Source organism: Lepus europaeus, unplaced genomic scaffold (genome assembly GCF_033115175.1).
Source record: "Lepus europaeus isolate LE1 unplaced genomic scaffold, mLepTim1.pri SCAFFOLD_3_1, whole genome shotgun sequence".
NCBI lineage: Eukaryota > Metazoa > Chordata > Mammalia > Lagomorpha > Leporidae > Lepus > Lepus europaeus.
The window spans coordinates 8,705,234-8,713,344 of NW_026909276.1; the positions used below are offsets into that span (position 1 = coordinate 8,705,234).

Here is an 8,111-nt window from a genome sequence, read left to right on the forward strand (position 1 = left end):
GGCCAGTGTGGATTCAGGACTCTCACAATGTTTATCTAATGTATCTTGCTAAATATGTTTCAGAGAAACCTTAGTTCTATGAACACATGCACGTGCTCTACAATAGGCTGTTATAATCCTTATCAGTAAAGAAACCACACCTGGTTAGTCTGTGCACACTTTGTGGAGGAAGAGACCCCATGTCCTTTGTTCCTTTCATTTGCATACCCCAACATGTAACCTTTGTTATCCAGACTACTGTGACCAAATTAGATATTTGGTCATCACATTAAGCATCAGTGTGTGAGCAGGCAAACTAAATATTTCAGAATGGTCTGGTTTTGAAAAGATTTCTGTGTATCAAGGTAGTTGTAAAAGATTGGCTGCAGAATAAAATCAACTATTAGGCTTAAAGCTCCCTGTCACTGGTCCACTCCCAAATATCTGCAATGGTCAAGATTGTGTCAATACTTAAGGTGGGGTCAAGAACTCTATATAGGTTTCCTAAATGTGTGACAGGAACCCAGTTAGTTGAACCATCACCCTTGCTTTCCAGGGTCTGCAGTAACAGGAAACTGGAGTATGGTTCTGGATGAAGATACAAACTTATGCACTGTAATGTAGGATTCAGGCATGTAACTACTAGATCTGCTGGCTCCTCTTATCCATATTTTTAAAATACATATAATATATGAAGAGTAATTTTATTTACTTTTATCTGTGGATTTAAGATTTTTTAAAAGAATTACTTATTTATTTGAAAGTCAGAGTTACACAGAGAAAAAAGGGAGAGAGAGAGAGAGAGAGAGAGAGAGAGAGAGAGAAAGAGAGCAAGAGATCTTCTTTCCACTGTTTCATGCCTCAAATGGCCACAATGCTCTGGCTGGAATCAGGAGTCAGGAGTTTCTTTCAGATCCCTCACATGGGTACAGGGGCCCAAGCACATGGGCCATCCTCCACTGTATTTCCAGGCATATTATCAGGGAGATGAATTGGAATTGGAGCAGCTAGGTCTTGAACCAGCACCCATAAGAGATGCTGGTGTCACAGGCAGTTTCTTTACCCACTATGCCACAATGCTAGCCCCCTGGCTATAGATTTAAAAGGCATGTAACAATAAATAAATAATGTTACATGACAATATTTTGAATGACTGTTGAGATGACATTAAATTGGAAATATTCTGTTTCCCATTTAGCAGATAGACTGGATTAAGAGACAAGGAGATGGGACTGGCACTATGGTATAGGAAGCTAATCCTCCTCCTGTGGTACTCATATGGGCACTGGTTGGTGTCCTGGTTGCTCTACTTCTAATCCAGCTCCCTGATAATGGCCTGTAAAAGCAGTGGAAGATGGCTCAGATGCATGGGCCTCTGCACTCACATGGGAGACCCAGAGGAGATCCTGGCTTCTGGCTTGGGATTGGCCCAGCTCTGGCCATTGTGGCCATTTGGGAAATGGACTAGATGATGGAGGAGCTCCCTCTCTCTTCTCTCTGTCTAAAACTCTGCCTCTCAAATAAGTAAATAATAATAGTAACAGATACAAGGAAAATGATAACTGATGATTGGAAACCCCAGAGAAGAGAGAAGGGAGTCCTCACCACAGAAGTAATCAGGCTAAGATCATCATATTGCAGCAATTCAGGAATCCAAGCCTGTCCAGAACTGCTTCTTATTTGTGACAGTGAACACAATGGAGATAGAGGTGAAAGACCCGCACCTGCTGAACCCCAGGTTTTGTATTTAGACTGTTCAATCTGAATAGTGCTGGTCACTGTTTCATCATCCTCTCCACCTTAACGCAAACAGACATAAATCCCATTTATTATTTTCTACATAAGGAACACCATATACTTTAGCACTTTGCCTCTTCCAATGTTCAGTCATTTTGTGGAGGAACCTAATGTTCATATCAGAGAATAGTTAACTCATGGTCATAGTTGATATGTCAGAATTAATTCATATTTAACTTCTTCATAATGAGTTAGGAGATGCATTTGAAACTGATAAGGAAAGAGTTTTGTATTCTTAAGTTCAAAAATTTATAATCATGTATAATTTCTCACTTTACTCAGACATCTACGGGCTATTTCACAGCATAGCTGTGACACTCCCATATATTGAAATGACTGACTGTTCAGACTGTGTACATATCCCAGTGATTGTGTGGGAAAGACACATGGAAGGCCAGCACAGGGAAATACTTGAGGGTAATCCCAACCATGGTTTAAATTTTCTATCCATAGAGCCACCCCTTTGGTACAGTTATGACCTGATGGCCTTGGCTGAGCAAGGATGTCCATATTTTAGGAGTTAGTCACATTCAGGGATATGATTATGGATGTCACCAAGGAAGCTCAGACCCCGCTTGAGACATCTGAGGGAAAGCTGTAGAGGATGTGATTCTGAAGAACATCTTTTATAAGCAGTAAGACATATGGATTCTAATTCAATGAAGAGTTTTTAGGAAAAAAAATGTAGCATTCACTTACCTAACATTTTAACGCTCAGGTATTCACCCAAGGGAAGTGAAAATACATATTAAAAAACATGTTCTCAAATCTGCCAGTAGGCAAGGAGACAAGACCAGAGAGTCCTGGATTATATAAAGCAAATGGTCATAAATGAGATTAAATAAAATCAGAGAGATTTTTTCAGATGCAGAATAGGATTGCAAATTGGGAGACAGATTCAGTTTAAAGTGAACCATGATTCTTCTGAGGTGGAGCAGGACTGAGACTTTTAAAATAAGGAAAGGGAGGGGATGTCCAGCTTTGCATTCTTTGAATACATATAGGATAGAATGAGTGAACTGGTTTGAATTGATGTAGGAACTAGCATGCGATTCAATAGGTTAAGCTGCTCTTCTGACATTGGCATCCCATAGAGGAGTGCAGGTTTGAGTCCTAGCAACTCCTCTTACAGTCTAGATTCTTGCTAGTTTGTCTGAGAAAGCAGTGGATAATGGCCCAAGCATTTCTGTCAACCATATGGAAGACCTGGATGAAGCTCCTGACTCTTGTCTTTCATCAAATTCAGCCGTGATTGTGGTGGGCATTGTGTAGTAAGCCAACAGATGAGTGATTTCTGCTGCTTGTCTTTCTCAGTCTCTCTGACTTCCAAATAAAAACTAAATAAAAAATTAAGGAGTGGCCATTTGACCTAGTGGTGTGACCACTGCTTGGGATGCCTGCATCCCATGTCAGAGAGCCTGGGAAAAGTCCCAGCTCTGCTTCTGACTCCAGCTTCATGTTGGTGTGCATTCTGAGAGAAAGTGATGAGGGTTAAAGGAATTGAGTCTGTGCCACCCTTGTAGAGACCCAGATTGTGTTTCAGGTTTCTGGTTTCAACTTGGTCCTGCCCCAGTTGTGGCATAAAGTTGGGGAGTGAACCAACAGATTTGAGATACACCCCATTTCTACTTTTCAAGTACAAAAATAAAATAATTATTTTTAAAGAGCAACAGGGTTTTCAAAACCTTTAAAATAGAAAGATCAAGCTGTTTCCAAACTATCACAAATATATTCCCAAAAAAGAAATGCATTGTGAATGTTATTCTATTTTTTGTGCAGTCTCCACACAAGCATGTAGATGCTTAGAAGGGGACAAATTTTACAACTTTGGCCTAATAAGAATTGGGTAAGGTTTAGCTTTCATAGTATTTGTTGCTGCCCCTGCTTTACTAACATGATATGGATATTGTCATCTTACAAATTGGTCATTTTAAGAGTAGTTAATTTTGAAATTATTTCAAACTTACAGAAATACCATGAGTGAGTCCTATTCATTGAGAATGCCCAGTTATTATCCTTTTAGCACTTTTGCCTCTGACCCACCTTAGGGGGGTCCCTCCAGTGTTGCTTTCTGAGAAAATGTGGGCCCTGTATTATCAGAAGCACGGTGGTTTGATGCTGGGCTCTGCTCAGTCTCCCATCTATGCTATGATGGATGCTATCAACGGTATTTAGTGAATTTCTGCCAGATTGATTCACACACAACCTTTTAAGGATTTTTTAAGTGTGTTCTTATGCGAAGGGAAGGAGTGTTGGAGATCCAGAGTCTCAAGGTTGAGACATTTTCGGCCCGAAAGGGGAAGAATCCGCTTCCGCCACTGCACCCGGCCCATGCCGGCCCTTGCTTCCTGCGTCCAGCCTGGTGCTGCAGTGCCGCCTCTTCCTAGTCTCCCTCCTCAGCTCTCCCTCCATGTCGCGTGGTCGCCGGGCACCGGGGCTGCAGCAAGGAGTCCCCCAGAGGCCAGTTGGGCAAGGCGGGCAAAGCTAGCAGCATCCTGAAGTTTACATTAAACTTCTCCTAGTGGAACCCATGACTTCTGGTCAGGACGCTAAAGTTGTGGCTAAACTGCAGGCACAGTGAGGTCAAGAGGGCAAGGGCAGCTCTCATCTGATGAATGGTCCTATATCTCAAACCACTTCTCAAACAAGTTCCATCCCAGCTTTGAGTCAGGTACCGACAACTAAGGTTTCTGAGCTAAACCCTAATGCGAAAGTGTGGGGGACTTATGTTACATTTGGAAGCAAGTAGTGTAGCTGTCGGTTTGAGTGCTGCATGGGAGGAGACAGCTGGGCATGGTGCAGACTGCAGCCTGCAGGGATTGGATGTCAATGGTGATGGTGACAAAGTCATGAGAATGAAGCATTACCAGATTTACCTGAGTCAAAACAGACATGAATGCTTTGGCTCTGGATCATGCAGAATACAAATCTCTACCTGAAAATAGTGAAACAGGAGGAAATGCATCTCAACCAGAAAGCCAGGAAGATTCTCAAGAAGTACTTAAAAAAATTGGAATTCTGTTTATCTAGGGAGACTCTTGCTAGTGCCATCTATCTTACATCACAGATGGATAGTGATCAGTATGCTCAAATTACAATGGTAGCTAACCTTGACCATATCAAGAAACTCAGTACTAGTGTGGATTTGATTGTTGAAGTGCTAAGGTGGATGAGAAGGCAGAAAAAGTAAGGCCAAATCAAAATCATTGCATAGTAATATTGCGAGAAATATCTGAATCTACCCCTATGGAAGAAATAGAAGCACTATTTAAAGGAAATAACTTACTGAAATTTATAAACTGTGAATTTGCCCATAATGATAATTGATTTATTACATTTGAAGCAGAAGTTGATGCACAACAGGCTTACAAATACCTGCGAAAAGTCAAAACTTTTCAAGGAAAACCAATTAAAGTGCAGCTAAAAGCAAAGGAAATAGCTATAATCCCATTTTTGCCAAAGAATGGATTTAGGTCTCTCTACATGAACCTTTATACATAGCAGTGTTACACATCATTTATTTACCTCCAGTATACAGTCCCCAACAAGAGTTTCCTCTGTACAGCCTGACTGCTCCCAGACATTGTCATTAATGCATAGCTATTTCAATCCACCCTTGGTAACTATTTCCAAATACTGGATTTATACATGGGTTTACATCTCCAACCTTCAAGCCTGCAGCCTCTCCTCTGACTTCACTCATACAGTATCCTCCCAGAAGCAGGAAAAATTCCTTTGGCTATAAGAAGAAAAGGGAGGAAAAGTTTACAAGCAGCCAAACTCAGTCTCCAACACGACCAAAGCCTCCATCACAAACTTTGAACTGGGGCTGTCCAACTTACCCCCATTACCTGGAGCTGAGGCAATTTGAAGACAGAGGACTTGTTTGAAAACAGGCTATCTAGCTTGATAATAGGATTATCAAAGGAAAGGAGCCCCCATGCAGATGCAAGTAGGAACACTATTCCTGTAGTGGTCCCCAGAGAGCCCTCACCGCTGGCTTCTTGTGCTGTATCAGCAATGTATGAATGATCCCCATCCCTAGCTCATTTACCTGAGGATCCCAAGGTGGCAGAAAAGCAGAGGGAAACCCTCAGTGTGGACAGACTCCCTTCTGTCCTTACTACAACTGTGTGTAAATCAGAGCAGGTGCATGGAGCTGCCACAGAATTGCAAATGCCCAGATTTGTCAGAGAACGAGTAGAGAGCCACCTTCTTCTCCACTGCAACCCTCAAAAGAACAAAAGTCAAATGATGGCAGTTGTAGGAAGGAGGAGAAGAAGCTTTCTGCACCTGTGTGGAAATAGAGGGAGCCCCCTGTCCTCAAGTCCATTCCCAGAGTCCCCAAAGACCAGGGGAAGCAGCCTGGGCACTGGCCCTCACCACCAGCTGTTGGAAAGTGTCTTCACAGAGGACAGAACACTACCCCCAAGTCTCATCAGTAAAAATTCTATGTCTGGGAGGGGTTGCAAAGAGCTGCGTTAGCCACAAATGAAACACTTTTCCCACTCAGTATGAGGATGAGTGGCTGGTTGGGCAGTTGCAGTATCTGTGAGCCCCATGGAATGCCTGCAAGTTATTTTTTCTTCTGTGAGTCAGATTCTCCCCCTCTAAAAAAACTATTTTTCAGGATTTAATTAATAGAAACCTTATTTTTAATTGGTGCTTAACTAGAGGTGATGTTTAAGTCTGATTTTTTAGGATAGAAAATGCATTTATCCCAACAGATTGGTGTTTTCTGTTAAGCCTCTGTGTGGTTCTGAATGCAAGCTATATATAGTGAATTTTTCTAAATTAAGGGAACTATACTACTTTATTTTTTTAATAATATTGATCTACAAGTGCGTATCTCAGATGCCCCAGCAGATGTATGAGGGCTGTCAAGGGTGGCCTTAGCCTCAAGGTGGAAGGGGGTTGGCAGTGTCAGGTCGCTGACATACTGGCATGGGAGCTGTGCTTTCATCTAAACTGTTAACAAATAATTCTAGCATTTAAAAATACATATAAATGTACATATAGGCCTTTTTTGATCCAGTGGGCAGAAATAATCTGCAGAGAACACCCTAGAGAAACCTGAAAGCTTTGAGTTTTGACATCCTGTCAGCAAGTAGCCAGCTTCTCCCCTCAATTGCAAGTGGCTATTACCTAAAATCAATTCAAAACAAGTGAATAGAACCTAAATGAAAATATACTTTTTTGGCCACTGACATGCTGCCAGTATGTTGTATCATGAAATGGTTTGGATCCCTGTGAGCTGGCTGCTCTGGCTCTTGGCCTAGTGCACCTGCTCCATGCACATTTCTGTCCATGTTCCCCAACCCCCAGGCACTCTTTCAGAAGAGTTCTCATCTTAACTCCATGACAATGTCTTCCTGAACCTCTGCATCAGCACATGGATTTAAAAGTTATGTGTGAGAGTAGTGTTTGTAGTTTTATTCCCCTCTTTGGCTGGTGGAGGACAAAAATTGTTGCTCTTTTTACCTCCAAGATGAGGGTCTCATTGATTCACTTCTAGAAGTGTTGTACTTCTGAACAAGGAAGCACTAAAGTTATCAAGTTTATAATAAATTTAAATATAAATTATTTTGTCTTAAAATGCCTAAAATTATTCTCTTTATTTATTTGACAGATAGAGTTATATAGTGAAAGAGAGAGACAGAGAGAAATGTCTTCCTTCCATTGGTTCATCCCCCAAATGGCCACCATGACCAGAGCTATGCTGACCTGAAGCCAGGAGCCTGGTGCCTCCTCCTGGTCTCCAATGTGGGTGCAGGGGCCCAAGTACGTGGGCCATCCTCCACTGCCTTCCTGGGCCACAGCAGAGAGCTGGACTGGAAGAGGAGCAACTGGGACTAGAACCCAGCACCCATATGGGGTGCCAGCACTGCAGGTGGAGGATTAACCAAGTGAGCCACGGTGCTGGCCCCCAACATTTTTCTTTAATTATTCTAAGCAGCAGACATTAAAATATTTCCTGCTACATGTAACCATACAGTTTATTCCATAAAATGTTATTTAACAAGACTGAGGTTTTTTTTAAAAAAATATTTTCATCCAATATTTAAAGGCTTGAATTGCATTTAAACTTGAAAATGACTTCGCTTTAACTTTTGTATAAGACAGCTAAGAGTTCATGGAGACACCCCAGGTTGACATGAGTGGATCATAATTACTCAGTTTCTGTGTGTGTATTTTGTCACTAGTTTTACTGAGTAAGCATACCATAGTACAAGAACTAGCAGCAGTTTTTGTAATATACCTTAAGGATCTTAAACAGGTGATCTTTTTTCTGATTGTTGAAAAATCCTGTAAATGCAAATAGTTGGTACTGTATT

The 8,111-nt window shown here is 41.6% G+C and overlaps 1 pseudogene; it reads left to right on the forward strand.

Annotated features, from left to right (window-relative positions):
• The first annotated feature begins 4,306 nt into the window (after nt 1-4,306).
• On the forward strand, nt 4,307-6,221 carry LOC133755307 (la-related protein 4B-like; annotated as a pseudogene).
• The last annotated feature ends 1,890 nt before the right edge of the window (nt 6,222-8,111 follow it).